Source organism: Apostichopus japonicus, chromosome 14 (genome assembly GCF_037975245.1).
Source record: "Apostichopus japonicus isolate 1M-3 chromosome 14, ASM3797524v1, whole genome shotgun sequence".
Classification (NCBI taxonomy): Eukaryota; Metazoa; Echinodermata; class Holothuroidea; order Aspidochirotida; family Stichopodidae; genus Apostichopus; species Apostichopus japonicus.
Window position 1 is genome coordinate 827,726 of NC_092574.1, and position 16,823 is coordinate 844,548.

At 39.4% G+C, this 16,823-nt stretch overlaps 1 long non-coding RNA gene across 5 annotated transcripts; it reads left to right on the top strand.

The window, feature by feature from the left end:
• The first annotated feature begins 21 nt into the window (after positions 1 to 21).
• LOC139979828 (uncharacterized) lies at positions 22 to 16,815 on the top strand. Of its 5 annotated transcripts, none has more exons than XR_011797350.1 (7): positions 22 to 1,225; positions 2,333 to 2,436; positions 2,693 to 2,861; positions 4,273 to 4,423; positions 5,182 to 5,395; positions 14,725 to 14,803; positions 16,003 to 16,815. It is a non-coding gene; the product is annotated as an uncharacterized lncRNA (long non-coding RNA). The 5 variants fall into 5 exon arrangements; XR_011797346.1 differs by having other exon boundaries at positions 26 to 1,225; positions 2,693 to 2,887; XR_011797347.1 differs by having other exon boundaries at positions 26 to 842; positions 2,693 to 2,887.
• Positions 16,816 to 16,823: the final 8 nt, after the last annotated feature.

Genomic DNA, 16,823 nt, shown 5'->3' on the forward strand with positions numbered 1-16,823 from the left:
CATCATGACTGGCAAGGCCGTTGGTTTCTTCTCCAACTTCCAAGAATAAAAACAATAGTTTCCTCCCTGAAATTATATTTCGGGGTTGAAACCAACGTTTTTCAGGGGAGGAAAGAAAGACGGCTTGGCTGTGGAAAGAATTAATTTGTATGTATGTATGTATATGTGATCTTCCCGCAAGCAGGAACTCGCGAAAGAAGCCATGGAGGCTTGTAGACTCGCAAGCTGACCGAAGCCAATCTCTCGGCACACATCCATTTAACGTCCATGTCAGGAAGTTGTTATTGAACAACACCCTTGCCAGACGACACACATTGCTGTCGGCGGGGAATCGAACCGGGGATCTCATGACTGGGAGACGCCGGCGTTAACCATTAGGTAGTGAAGCAGAATTTAGGTAGTGAAGCAACTGTACGTAGTAAATGTGTCTTGTGATTTAGGAGAGTTTGGTGAAAGAAAGGAACATATTTCAAAGAGACACTTGTACTTGTAGTAATTGAAGAAACTGGTAAATAGGAAAACAAGGAGAGGAACCAAGGAGGGCATACCTATAGGCTAAATTGTCTATGTTATTTCATTCCCACAATGAATGCCATTACAAGCAAACGACCCATTACCACTATGAATTCCACGCATGTAAATTACCCCATGTTCGCATACAATCCTATGCAAACAATCCGGCCTATTCACAAACACTTTTTATCTTCCAATCACTGAACAGTTACACAAGGAAGATACCTGGTCACATTTTCTATTTTCATACTATCACAATTTTCTTTAGCTTACTCTACAAGAATATGCAGTCAGAGCCTACAGAACAACAGTCTCCTCCCTTGAAAATAGTATGTTAGTTTCCTTAACCATGTTATTTTTCAACCTTAACTTTACCTTTCTCCCTTTAAATCTTTTCTTACAGTTATTCCACTTACAACATCTATTCTTTCCACATAGCCTAGCCAATATGCCAACATGAAAAACCTTAGTTAACTCCCCTGAAAATGTTAGTTTCCATTGAAAACGTACTTGACTCCCCTATGATGTAGGGGAGGTAAGTTACTCAACTTTTAAGTGGGAGGAAAATAATGTTGTTAGGGGAGGGAACAAATGGCCCCAGGCTAGGCCTACCACCAAATATAAATGGGAAACCTAGGCTAGCCTACCAAAGCGAAGGCTAGATAGAGATGAGGACGAACTAGCCTATCCTAGGCTTCTTATACAAGCAACGGTACTTTGTAAAATGAAATTCTCAAGCAATTAGGCCTAGCTCTGTGGTCTAGTTGTTAAATGTTAGTGATGGTTCAAGTATGGAGAAAACTCTCCATGCAAGCTGATGTTACCTAGCGTAGGCAACTAAATTGATATACATGTATTAATTTGATCAACTAGCATAATTTTGACCTGAAGCTAGGCTTAACAGTATTGGTCCGACTCTCGGCATATCTTTATCAGATCATAGCCTTCTTTTGATGCCTAAGGCATGATTTTATGGTCTGCAGAACTGTTTCACTGAAACTTTGATTATTTTTAAACCAAATTCAAACTTTGCTAAGTCGACCTCTCATTGTTGAGTAATTGTCTTTAATTTGGTTTTTAATTTGAAAACATTGATTGAAAGTTGTGAGGAACACAACTCATGGTAAACACATATTAATAGTATTGAGAGATAAGTACAATATATAGTATCTCTGTCCTTGTTGATATAGAATATTATTACACAGGTGCTAGAAGTCATGGGAGCACATGAGGGTTTACCATGAATATACTAATATGTTGTTGGTACTTGTGTAATGGCTGAAAAGCCAGTTTTCATCTTTGCTAAGTGTACATGTTGTAGCTTAAGTGTCGGTCCTTATTTCACTTGTCAAATTTCTCGTTTCAAGAATGATGTTTATTTCAGACATTTTTCAATTTTCCAGTTCCTCTTGAAATGTGCTTGCTAAGTTTGTTTAAACTAGTACATGCTCTCCAAATTGTTTGGCTGATGAAATGTTCTCAAATTGTATTGAATTCATTCCTTTCAATCAGCTTGACCATTATAGTGAACAATATACATCAAAGGAAGTTTTGGCATTTTACAAAGTACTCCATAGGTTTGATAGCAATGTCTAGTAAGGTTCATTAAAGAGTCATATTGCAAGTATTAAAAATAAACAGGCACTTAGTAACAAAAAGAGGTACAGTTTATTCATGTTTGTAAACATTCATCAAAAAGGTATCTGCATACGCAAACTGGAAGATGATCTTATGTAAAACTACTTAAAAAAAAAATACTAAAATTTAATTCACACCAAAGGTATATATATACATATTGCTTTGATATTTGTCTTTACAGCATTGCATTGGCCACACTGATTCACAAGGAGACTCCATGAACTGTGACTGTAACATCCTGCTGGAGGTCTGAGACATTGAAGATTCTGTAATGCTTCCGTTTGGGTATGCAGTTTACTATAGTAACACAGAAATATTTAAGCTCTGGTATTTGTTTCGTTTATTTCTGCCATTAAACCACAATCATATACATTTGTTTATACATAGTTATATCAATGAGGCAGCAGTCAGGGTTGTTTAGGTAGTCAGGGGGAGGGAGGGGAGGAAGGGAGGGAGGGAGTGTATAAAAATGAGTCTAGTTGCAATGTCTATCTGCTTTCCAATATATGAAATCTTCTTATCTTTTACAATACTGTCTCAGGTGAAAGAAGAAGATGAGGAAAATTGAAGGAAAATTGTGAGTCTTGGATGTCTGTAATGAAGCTGGATCAGGTTTAGAACAAGTGGTTGAAAGATCATAAACTCCACCAAATACGAGAAGATCCTTCAAGCCTGTCCTCTACAGAGATATCTGGAAGTGCTATCTGGAGGTGATTTAACAGAAATTGGAGAAAAAGTAAGATTCAAGGAAAACATCAGTGTGAGCCAGTATCATGAACATCTTGTCCTCTCAACAGTTGATTGTTGTCAAGATCATTGCTAAATGTAGGAGACACGGTGCCTTAGCCTGTTGGAACCAGTCGGTATTTGGTGTGGTCTGTTTTTGTGCTAATTGAATGAGACACGGTGCCTTAGCCTGTTGGAACCAGTCGGTATTTGGTGTGGTCTGTTTTTGTGCTAAATGTACGAGACACGGTGCCTTAGCCTATTGAAAAAAGTCGGTAATTGGTGTGTTTTTGTGCTAATCGTATGAGACACAGTGCCTTAGCCTGTTGGAACCAGTTGGTATTTGGTGTGGTCAGTTTTTGTGCTAAATGTAGGAGACACGGTGCCTTAGCCTGTTGGAACCAGTTGGTATTTGGTGTGGTCTGTTTTTGTGCTAAATGTACGAGACATGGTTCCTTTGCGTGTTGGAACCAGTGGGTATTTGGTGTGCTTAATGTAGGAGACACGGTGCCTTAGCCTGTTGGAACCAGTCGGTATTTGGTGTTGTCTGTTTTTGTGCTAAGTGTACGAGACACAGTGCCTTAGCCTGTTGGAACCAGTGGGTATTTGGTGTGTTCTTGTTTTTGTACTAAATGTATGAGACATGGTGCCTTAGCCTGTTGGAACCAGTCGGTATTTGATGTTGTTTTTTTTGTGCTAAACTACTATTCTTACAGAAAGGCTGAACAAGTTCCATGATATAGTTTGTACAGAGTGACACATTCCACTCATTCCAAGCAACCATGACAACATCAAAATGAAGCTAACTGGTTTCTTAGTTTATTGGCATGAGATGCTAATTAATGTAGTCTGTTTTTGTGCTAAATTATTGAGACATGGTGCCTTAGTTTATTGGTATTAGTTTTTAATTAGAAATGTAGGAGACATTTTTGTGCTAAATGTATAAGACCTCAGCCTTAGCCTATTGGAACCAGTCGGTAATTGGTGTGGTGTGTTTGTATTAAATTGATAAGTTCTGCCTTAGTTTATTGATATGAGTTGCTAATTAGTGTGGTCTGGTTTGTGCTAAATTAATGAAACCCGTTGCCTTAGTTTGTTGGAATGAATTTGTAATAAGTATTTTGGTTGTCTAAAATTAATAAGACATTGTACCTAGTTTGATGGAACGAGTTGGTATTTAGTGAGGTCTTTTTTGAGAGTTGTTCAAACCAGTGTCCAATAACTTTGATCTGACCATAAAATTCCATTTCTTTCACAAATTGCCCCTCTAGAAGAGTATACATGTTTTGTCTCACGGCTGACAGTTTGGTTGTTAACAGGGTTTGACTTTTTTACTTTTGCTGTTACTTTGAAGAAAAGTGACTAATTTGTTTTGTATTCCTCTCCTTTCATCAGAGATCTCTGGCCTATGTTGCTCAACAAGCTTGGATCCAAAATGATACTGTGAGAGGAAACGTTCTGTTTGGTAAAGATCTCAACTCCACCAAATATGAGAAGATCCTTCAAGCCTGTCCTCTACAGAAAGATCTGGAAGTGTTATCTGGAGGTGATTTAACAGAAATTGGAGAAAAATTAAGTTTCAAGGGAAACATCAGTGTAAGCCAGTATCATGAACATCAGTCTTGTCCTCTCAACAGTTGCTTGTCAAGATCAGTGCTAAATGTACGAGACACGGTGCCTTAGCCTGTTGGAACCAGTCGGTACTTTGGTGTGGTCTGTTTCGTGATAAATTAAAGAGACATTGTGCCTTAGTTTGGTGGAATGAGTAGCTAATTAGTGTGGTCTGTTTGTGCTAAATTGAAGAGGAGTACTGTGATAATTTGTTGGTAGTTAGTGTGGTGTGTTTGTATTAAATTTATAAGTTTTGCCTTAGTTTATTGATATGAGTTGCTAACTAGTGTGGTCTGTTTTGTGCTAAATTAGTGAGACCCGGTGCCTTAGTTTGTTGGAATCATTTTGTAATTAGTAATTTGGTTGTCTTAAATTGATGATTGTTGCCTTAGATTGTTGGAAAGAGTTGCCAATTAGTGTGGTCTGGGTTGTGGTAAATTAAAAAGACAGTTGATTGTTGTCAAGATCAGAAAACTCAAAGATGAGCTGATTTGATGGAAAAACACCAGCTAAGCTGGAAAGCTGCAATATACAGTCAAGGTTAGTCATAAGAAAGAAAGGTTCATAAAAATGTTATATATATTTAATTATGTTTGTTGGAATTACTTGCTAATTAGTGTTTTGTGCTAAGTGTACGAAACTTACTTTGAAGAAAACTGGCTAATTTCTTTTGCATTCCTCTCCTTTCATTAGGGATCTGAGGATTATGTTGGTCAACAGTTAGCTTTTTGACATAGCACCACCCCATCATCCTTCACTCTATGACTTACCCGCCATTTACAAAACGTACGCGTCAAGGATACCAACACAACGCTGTCGAGTACACGTTCTATTCATAGTGTGTCTCTTCAAAAGGAGTTCCTATTCTTTACGTCCGCCGTCTTAGGCTGGAGGCTAATTCTTTCTGGTAAGTGAAGTTTATGATCAATTTCATTGTATAGAAGCCATTTAAAACCCGTAGGGAGAGGGCTGTTTTGCCAATATGACAACCCCTTACCCACCTATAACCGCCCCCCTAGTCGAAAACCTAAACCTCTCTGATTTTGACATAGACATTAATGACTGGATCCCTGTACAAAAATAGCAGAAAAAGACAACGTCCAATCTACGTTGAAATAAACCCATCTCCTAACTCCAAACCAACCACCAAAAAGTCCGCTCAAACAATTATTGTATCAGGAATCTTACCAGAACTATCAAAAAACCCAATAACCCTTGCTAAACTAATCAATGAAGAAAAACCAAATGCCATGATCTCAAATATAAACCGTCTTCGTAGCAACGACATCCTAATCACCCCCATGACCCTAAATCTGCAAATATCCTCCTGAAACCAAGGATCCCCCAAAAAGTATGACAAAGAAACTTCTCCATAGTAGCCTGTGGCATAAACCCTGAAATTCAAATCAAAGATATTGAACAAGAACTCAAAGACCAAGAATACACCCCAATACAAACTAAAAGACTCATTAGTCATGCCACAAACAATACAACTTGGAAAGTAAAAATGACATTTGAAGAACAAGAGCCTCAACAATCCCTAATCAAACAAGTTTTCTACTTAGGATACTCTAAACACAAAACAGAAGAATACCACGAACCCCCACAAATCACTCAATGTTTCAAATGTCAACTTTTTGAACACACCCACCATACTTGCAAAAATCAAACCAGATGTCTCAGATGTGGCGAAAACCACAGAGTTAAAGACTGTCCCAAACCAAAAGAAAACCCAAAATGTGCCAATTGCTCAGGGACTCATGCCGCCCTTTACAAAGGATGCCCAAAATTTAAAGAAGCTAAAACTGAAGCTAATAACAAACAACAAGAACAAAGAACCTACGCGAATGTAACCAATTTTACCCCTAAAATTGAAATAACGAATAAAATCGTCACTGAAGAAAAACTTAATATCGCAACCTTTGTAATTGAATTAGTACAATAAACCTTCCAAAAAGCCGACATTAATATTAAATCTGACGACCTTGCCAGTTACGCCACCGTGTTAGCACTAAAACACCTAAACTTAAATATCCCAGAAACTGTAATTATGGAACGTCTCCACCAACCTTCAATATTTAGCCCTCCTCAATCACCTACATGACAAGCACACTCCCTCCTTCGGTCAAGTTCCTCCACCTAAACATCAACAGTATCCTTCCAAAATTAAGCCTCCTACTTAGTATATTCGCCAACCACTCCCCGGATATCATTTTGTTAAACTAAACTAAATACAAATTCCCACCTTAGCATCCCTGGTTACTAAACTTTCAGACACGATATCTCTCGCTCTATGGGAGGAGTACTTATTGCTGAAAAAAACAACCTCAAAGCCACCCTCCTCCCAAACCCAACCCAATCAAACAATTGAAATTGTACTCGAAAGAGACAATAAACCTCTCCACATTATTAGCTATTATAGTCCCCAAATGAGCCCATATCCACAATAAAAAAGTTCTAATAAAAATACAATACTACTAGGAGATTTAAATGCCCACCACATCATTTTTGGTAGCACCAAAATATCTGCAAAAGGCATATTCCTCTTAGAAATATGTGATAAACACAACTTAACAATAATTAACCAAAATACCAAAACTAGGATAAACCCAATAAACAATAATACTGAACTACTTGACTATGCCATAACCTCAAACCACCTTGCAACTAAAACTCATTCGATTCAAATCCTAGAAGATGACCTAATCAGTGACCATTTTCCACTCCTTTTTGAGCTAGACATAAACCTCAGTCGCATCCAAAATAACGAATTAACGTATAATAACAATAAAACAGACTGGACATCATTTAAAAAGGGATCATAACAAACAACACTATTGCCAATTACCACAACAACAAGCTAAATTACATCGGCATATATTGTGACAGCATTGCCCAACATATCTTTAATACCTTCAAAAAACACTGCCCCTTAAAAACAAAACAGAAATCCAAAACTAAATAGGAATATTCTTACACTAAATAACTCAGACGTCGCCTACATAGAACCTATATGATCTCCCCAGATCCAACTCTAAAAACCTAAATTAACCAACCTAAAAAACAAATAAATAGACAAATATCGGCGGTCGACCAAAACCGAATCCGAAACAAATGCGATTCAATCATTAATGACAAAAACCCAAAACACTTTTGGAAAAATTAAAAAAATATCATAAACCCATTACAACCCAAACACAGGTAATACAGACCAATGCCTTAGAGATAAAGTAGGTAACCTGATCACAAAAACTCAAGACCAAATAAAGCTTATTGAATCATACTTGAAAACTATATTCAATATCTTAGATGGCCCTCCCTACGATAACAGATTCCAACACAAAATAGACCGTACAATTATCTGTAATGCAACCAGCTTTATCCCCGACTTCTATGGATGTCTCAACAAAACATCCCTCTACTCAAAGAAATAGATATAAACGATTGGTATAGTGCTACTAAATATGCAAAAATGCCTCCTCCCCTGGTCTTGTCATTGACAACATAAATGACCTAATGCTAAAAGATTCCCCTCCGTGGGCCTCCGATATTCATTAACTCTCATATTTTCCCATTATTTAACGAACTCCTTAGACTGGGTCATTTCCCAACCCTGTGGAAATCTGCCAAAATGATTTTAATACCGAAACTAAGTAAAGACACACCAAAATTCAAAACTATCAACCAATTAGTCTCCTACCAGCCTTAGGTAAGATTTTCAAAAGAATTATAGATAACCGCACCAGAAACCACCTTGAGCAAATTAATCACTTTGCCCGTATCAATCAGGCTAATTCTGCGCACACGAATCTACAATAAACCAAACTTTCCACCTTTCCAAAGAAATTCGCATCGGCTTCATAAAAAAACATGATACCACTGCCCTCTTCCTTGATGCCGAAAAGGCGTTCGACAAAACTTGGCACAACGGCATAAGAATTTAACTACTTAACTTTAATCTCCCCTCCAGTTACACCAGACTTCTTTCCTCTTTCCTTAGTGAGCGCAATGCCAAAATATGCTAAAACAACCAACAATCAAAACCTATTCCACTTGGTGCAGGTACTCCACAGGGCGCTGTTCTCAGCCCCCTCCCCTGCACCCTATTTGTTAATGATTTGAACATCCCCCCTATATCTAAATGCAACTATAGTCAGTACACTGACAACATAGCCATTTGGAGCACCAGTAAAAATATCTATATGACGGAACTAATATTAAAAGAGCAATTACACATCTCGAAAATTGGTGGTCGATGTGGAGAACAAAAATATATCCCTCAAAATCTAACCTAGCCAATTTCTCCATAATAAACTCAAAATACCATAACCATATTTCCAAAATTAATCTTTCAACACCTCAATCACAGCTACTCCTAATGCAACCTTCCTCGGTACCACTTTCGATAGCAAATTATCGTTTAATCTACTTTGTAACAGAACTGCATCACGCTGCTGGTTCCACCTTAAATCCATTCAAATCCTCTCACACAAATATAACTTCCCTCCGAAAACAATTATCCAAATCTATAAATCCAAAGTAAAAATGATTCTCAGTTACGGGAGCATCTCCCTGCTTACCATTTCTGTTATACCCTGGATTAATGGAGGATTATCCTGATTCCTAGCGATATAACAAGAAGACAAATGCTAAGTGTTTACAGCACATGCGGCCATATTGAACTGTTTATTTTCATCAGGTCACATGCAGGTCACAACAACTTTACCAAAATAGATGGCGTGATACTGATATATAACACTCCTTCCTACCAGATGATGAAACAATCAAATATTTTTCCTCATTAAACAACCCAACTTTTATTAAATCAATCAATCTTTTATCAAATCAAACAAACAAAACTAACAACTTGAGGGTATAATTAGATCTCTAACCTCTTGGGTGGTCTGACAACTCTGCCTGACCTGGTTACTGTAGCTGATGGTGCAGGTGACTCTGCTACCACAACTGGGGTTTGACCTGTGTGGACAGGACTACCAGATACTACTGGGGATGTGGTGGAAGGTCCTGGCTGATCCAAGTTAGAGCTCTGCCCTAATTCCCTAGTTGTCTGAGGTACATTAACTGGAACTGGCACAACATCATCATCCATAGGGGAGTTGATGTTTGGTTTTCCAGCCATAGCATTTGCACCAGTATCGTCAGGGATAAGATGATCTGAGTGTACAAACCTACGGTTATTGCCAGGGATCCTAACAATATATGTACGAGGCCCCTTGACTTTCACTATGGTACCAGGAATCCATCGATCCTTCCTCCCTCTAACATTTCGCACCCTCACTGGTTGATAAAGGTCGAACTGCCGCACTGATGAACTGCGGTCCCTTTGCTGTTTTGCAGCATCCTGTCTCTTTTCCACCTTCCTCTGCAGGCTAGGTTTCACTAAAGAGAGCCTAGTCCTTGGGGATCTTTTAAGAAATAACTCTGATGGAGTTTTCCCGGTAGTTGTGTTCGGGGTATTTCTAAGACTAAATAAAACATTAGCTACCTTGTGACCCAATGTCTCCCCACTTGACTTAGCAAAAGCATTCTTGAAAGTTTGAACATTGCGTTCTGCAAGCCCATTCGTAGCTGGATGGTATGGAGGAGTGAGAGTATGGTCCACACCATTGGACTTCAGAAAGTTCTGAAATTCCTCAGATCTAAACTGAGGACCATTATCACTTACTAGCTGAATGGGTAACCCATAACATGCAAAAAGTGTTCTCAACACATTAATCGTGGCAGTACTTGTTGTGGTATTCATTGGTAATACCTCCAACCACCTTGAATGGCTATCCACCACTAGCAAGAAATTCTGACCTTTGACCTCTGCATAGTCTATGTGAACCCGCTGCCACGGCTGTGTGGCCCATGGCCATAACAGCAATGGTTCAGGGTTAGGCGCCTTCTGCACTTGTATACATTGCGTGCACAGCCTAACTTTATCCTCAATATCCTTATCTAAACCTGGCCACCATACATAACACCTAGCAAGTGCCTTCATCCGACTCATGCCCGGATGACATTCATGAAGTTCACTCAGGATAATCTCATGCAATTTGGATGGAATAATTACTCTACGCCCCCAAATAAGGCATCCATCCTCCAGGGATAGCTCATCTCTGCGTGTGAAGTATGGTTGTATGGCAGGGTCCACACAATGATTTGGCCAGCCAGATAGAGTAAACTCTAAAACTTTGGCTAAAACTGGGTCCTTGTCTGTATGTTTTGAAATTTCAGTCGCAGTAATAGGGGTTTCCATTAGGACTGTCTCAAAAACAAAATACTCCTCTGGGTCACCACTAGAGGCTTCCCCAACTGGGAGTCTGCTGAGCAAATCTGCATTTGCATTCTTTGCGGAAGAGCGGTACTCAATATTGTACTGATATGCGGACAATAACACTGCCCATCTCTGCATCCGAGCTGCCGCCAAAGCCGGGATGCCATGTTTTGGTCCGAAGATCTTAGTCAACGGTTGGTGATCTGTGATAAGTGTGAAATTAGTGCCATACAAATACAAGTGGAATTTCTTGATCCCAAAAATAATGGCAAGCGCCTCTTTTTCGATTTGGGCATAATTCTTCTCGGTCTGACTCAATGTCCTAGAGGCATATGCTATGGGGCGATCTGAACCATCTGGATATCGATGGCCCAAAACAGCTCCAAGTCCACATGGACTAGCATCCACACTCAACACTAGAGGTTTATTTGGATCAAAATGGGTGAGCACCTGATTACTAGCTAAAGCATTCTTTGCATTAACAAAAGCTTGCTCACAGTCATCACTCCAGACCCAATTAATGTTGTGTTGCAGTAGGGCATACAATGGTTGCATCTGAGAAGAGAGATTCCTTACAAATTTGCCATAATAGTTCACCATGCCCAGAAAGGACTTCAATTCAGATACATTGGTTGGTCGAGGTGCCTTTTGTATGGCCTCGATTTTGTCCTGCAAAGGGCTCACACCTTCACTGGTGAGCTCATGACCAAGATACCTTATCTTTGATTTCATGAATTGACATTTTGTGCCATTCAGCCGAACATTGTGCATGTTTAACCTCGCAAACACTGCTTCGAGGGCCTTAAGGTGACTATTCTCATTCTCAGTTGCAATCAAGATATCATCTATGTAACAAAATACATTGTCTAATCCAGATAATATTTTGTCCATCGTTTCCTGGAAAATAGCTGGTGCAGTTTTCACCCCATAACACAAACGTTTTGGTGACAGTAACCCCTTATGTGTATTCATTACTAGGAGCCTAGCTGATTCGTCATCAAGAAACAGCTGATTGAAAGCACCAGATAAATCAAGCACTGAAAATACCTTAGGGTGTGTACCTCCCTGTGCCAGTTTTGCAAATAAATCATTAGTATTTGGTAATTTGTATCCCTCATCTTCAATACAATCATTCAAAGCTTTGTAGTCTCCACATACTCTTATTTCACCGTTTCCCTTCTGTACATGCACAACTGGTGAGGCCCATTCACTATAGTTGATTTGGGTAACTATATCATTCTTGATAAGTTTCTCATATTCATTTTCCACCTTTGACAACAATGAGTAAGGCACTGGCCTACTCTTTTGGTATTTGGGTCTACTTTTTGCTTTCACCCTCAACCTAGCAGAGAATCCCTTAATACCCATTTCCCTTGATGAGAATATTTTCTGATTATGACTCAACAAATTTTCCAAGGTTGGTGACACAGGATTCCCCAAATTTTGGATTCCAACCTTTGCTGGTTTTGGCTCAGATACCACAAAAATATTCTCCCAGTCTAGTTTGATTTTACTCAAGTGGTCTCTGCCGAAAAGGGATGGACGGCTTCCCTTGACAACCAATAAATCCATCCTACAACTAGAATCTCCATACTTTGTCGTGACTACAATACTCCCTATCACAGGCACCTTTTCACCTGAATAGCCACGTAGGGTTATATTGGTATCCTTTATGGGGTAATGGGCCAAACTGGACTTGTACACATGCTCCGAAATGGTGGAACGAGCCGCACCGGTGTCAATTTCCATGGTTATTGGAACATTAGTGTCCCCTACCACTAACGTAATCAAATACGGCTTATTGGTCTTTACACCTGATAATGTATGATATAAACCATAATGTAAATCACTTTCATCAGTATTAACACTATCTACATACTGTTCATTAGTGTCCTTATTACTAGAACTAACGTTAGGCTCACCATCCTCCATAGGCCTATAGCTAGTTGAGATGGAGTGGTTGCGGTGACCCCCTGTCCTCGTCTGATTCTGCGAACTGTTCTGGCTTTGAGGTCCCTTAGCCCCAGATCGGCAAGCTCTTTGAATATGACCCTTCTTCCCGCACGAATGACAGTTTACCTCGCGAAACCTGCAATCATCGGGCTTGTGGTTGCTTCCCCCGCAGCGATAGCATGATTGTGCACTGTTAGCTTGCCAGGGTTGCTGATTAGGCCTATTGTGCTTGTTGTTGTTTCTAGTCCCCTGACCCCTTCGTCCTTGACCTTGAGGGCTCCGCCAATTCAATCTGTTTGTACTCACAGAACTTCCTGCATCGATATGTTCCCTTGTTGCTATGCCAGCCATTTCGTCTGCAAGACACTTGGTTTTAGCTTTTTCAAACGTCAGATCAGCGGTTGAGAGTAGCTGCGTTTGAGTTTTCACAAATCTTGTGTGCAGCCCCGAGACCAGTCTGTCTCGCAGTGCCTCCAGTAGAAATGCGTTGAAATCGCAATGGGTTGCTAAGTTCTTCAAGCGAACAATAAAGTCTGCAACTGACTCGGTTTCAGACTGTGAAGCAGCCCAAAATTTAAAACGTTCAGCGATCACGATCGGTTTCGGTGAAAAATGTCCTTTCAGGATGGTTTTCAGATGCGCGTACGTCTGTGTACACGGCTTGTCTGGGCTACATACCGTTTTCAAGAGCTTGAAAGTGTCAGCGCCCACCATAGCGAGAAAAAAATTAGCCTGTCTCGCCTCGGCAATATCGTTTGCCACTATAAAGGCATCGCAGCGATCTGCGTAATCTTCGAAGCTTTCGACTGTGTTGTCAAACGGCCCGATATTCCCGTAAACTGCCATGTTTACAATACAGAAATATTCTGGGTTAAATTATAGGTTCTTCCTTAGTTCGTCGCCAGTTTGTTATACCCTGGATTAATGGAGGATTATCCTGATTCCTAGCGATATAACAAGAAGACAAATGCTAAGTGTTTACAGCACATGCGGCCATATTGAACTGTTTATTTTCATCAGGTCACATGCAGGTCACAACAACTTTACCAAAATAGATGGCGTGATACTGATATATAACAATTTCTAATCCCAATAAACAAATTTTAAACAGAATCCACACCACAGCTTATCGACTCGCACTCAAAATCCTTACCTATATTGCTACTTTGTACGTTCTCCGTGCAGGAAACACAAAATCTACTTTCACCCGACTTGAAGAATTCAACACCAAGTTATACAAAAGCAACCTCGAGAACGACCCTTTGATTGAAGACCTCCCCCTGAAATACAAAGTCGCAACAACTCACTACCCAAAAACCAAACCATTTCTGTATTCACAATTGTTACTACTTAAAGTCTCATTCCATTAAAAAAATCCTTTCCTAAATGGGTCTAGGCCCAAGTATACTTATATATACAGATTATATTGTTACCAAACAATAGAAACCACAGCCACTCCCTACCCAAACAATAGAAACCACTCCGTCTGCACAATTCTCAGTACTTAAAAAAATTCCTCTCCTTTAGAAATCCCTCCCTAATTGGCTCTTCGACTCTGACCTCGTGTATGATTATGGCTCTATCCTGTCCAATGTAAATATATAAGACTTCATTTACCAGCAATTCCCTGACTGAACATAGACAACCTTTCCAAGAAAAAAGAAAAAAATGTCTATTCTATAAAAACAAACTTATTATCCCCCGTAAGGACCTCTCGCCAGGTCGACCAGGGGTTAAACTCCTTTTGATATGATATCAACAACAACAAAAACAAAACTTTTTCTCAAATTAAAAAAAAGGTAACTAATTTCATTTATTTCATTTCATTTATTTATTTTTGTTCTATTTTAACATAAGTATGACATATGACATAGAAGGAGATAAGAAACAAAACTTGTGAAAGGAAGTGTACTAAAAAACCCTATAGGGCTTGTCGGGTAGTGACACTCCCTAAATGATGTGGAAGACATCATGATTAGATTTTGGTTTCATTTAATCAATAGGTGGAGGTAGAGAAATTGGACACTCTTGCACAAGATATCAACGGCTTGAAGTACTCTGCTCAGGTGGCCTCCATTCTAGGTATGTACTTAATAATAATATAATAATAATCATAATAATAATAATAATCAATTTACTGTGTTTGGAAAGAAACTTTTTGCTGCTTTGGATGAAGATTAAGGATTCTTGTTTTTCAAAAGGCAAAATGCAAGATGGACTATATATGAAAGGATGAATACCAAAAAATTAAGAAAAGAAATTGGATGGGGGGGAGGGGGAATCAGGCAGAGACCATCATGTTACTACCCTGTTAATTTTGTGTAGGACCCTGGTTAATTTAAAAGGAAGAAATCCCTTTAGTACCCTTGAGTTTCTGAAAGGTTTCTTCTTTGGGATAACGGTGGAAAGACATATTGATGTTCTCTTTTGGGTCTGATCGTCAGGAAAATGCAGATTAAACTGCCGTGTCCATTTGGAACCTTGGAATTGAACCCTGCTACTGGAACAAATGTATTCCATCAGAGCATAGACAATGATTCAGAGAAGTATAGCCTTTATATTAATAATCTGTTGTTTTCTTTCCCAAATTTTTCTCTTTGGTTAAACAATGAGTGAAAAGATTCATTCGGTTGGAAGCAGCACCGCCCCTTTTCACACCTTTTTTTTTGGGGGGGGGGGGGAAGAGACCTATTAGCCCTTAGGGTCTGAAAATATTACAATAGGATTATTTTGGTGGACAGGACAGACAACAGTTATTTTTGCTTGTAGCTGAATGTATGATGTCCAGGGATCACAAGGAAGTATCAAAAGCCCGATCAAAACTGCCGTTTTTTGTACTATCGAAATTTGTCAGAATAAAGAAATTGAAAGCCAAAATATAAAGAGTTTATCTGGCCTTGTAGACTGTGATTGAACCAGTCTCTGTCATCTACAAATAATAGAAAGTGGGTATCCATTTCTGTTTGTGACAGCAATAACAAAAAATGACTGCAAATTAACAAGTTTTTGTAAACTTTCTCTATTCAGGGATTCGAATCCCAAATTCCACTCGAATATACCCCCCCTACTTATGAACTGTCACGTAGCTCAAGGTGACAAACTTACTACAAAGATGAGAATAGGCCTTAGGTGGTTCCTAATTCAATGACGTTTCTCACAGTTAATTGAATTGACTTCCCCCACCCTCCGGATTATCCTCACCCATAGAAAATACCCTCCACCCAAGAATACTTAAAAAAAAAACATGGCTTACCAAGAACCTCTCTGCGTTCATTTTTCAGATTCCAATGAACCTTCCATCAGCAAAGAATGGCGCAACTCGGTCTGAAGGACAATCGACCGCTGGCGGAATGGCTTAGCTAGTACAACGCCAACCAGCAGGACCTGGCCGCCAAGCCCAACTTCACCACATTTCCACTGGACTTTAAGCCGTCACCGTGCAAACCGCTCTTCTTTGACATAGCTCTGAACCATATAGAGTTACCCTCCTTGGACGAGAAACTGGAACAGAATAAATCGTCCCCGCAGGGGGGTCTGGGTGGGTTCCTGCGTGGATGGTGGAGCGGGGGTGAAAAGTAACTCTCGATTTGCCACGATGTCGGAAAAAGGATTTCGGAAAAAAAGTCTTTTGTATACATAAGCCGGTAGTATTTGGGAGGGCTCTCACTCTTCTCCTGCATGTGCTGTAATCATCTTTTATTTAAGTTTTATTTGATTTCATTTGGTTTTTTTAGTATAGAAAACTACACCTTGTTGCAATGCAAACACAAAGATGGGGGAAGGCCAAAAAGAATAACACTCCCTTTTTTAATGTGGCTTGGCAAACAAAATTTGAAGAATATTCAAAATGGGAATTGGAATTTGTATATTTTGGATTTGGTGTTTGTGTGTTTATCTTGTTAAGAGAAAAAGAAGAAAAAAACAGCATCTTTATTTGATGGGGCTTTAAAGTTTTAAAAATGGGTTTCGGTTGTTGATTTCTTGGTCTACAAACATTGTGGTGCTTGACTGACTGACACTTTATGGGGGGATGTTAAGGTGACTGAATTTGATATTGGCAGGAGTTATGGATGATAGTTGGAAGGACCAGGGGTGGGGGGGG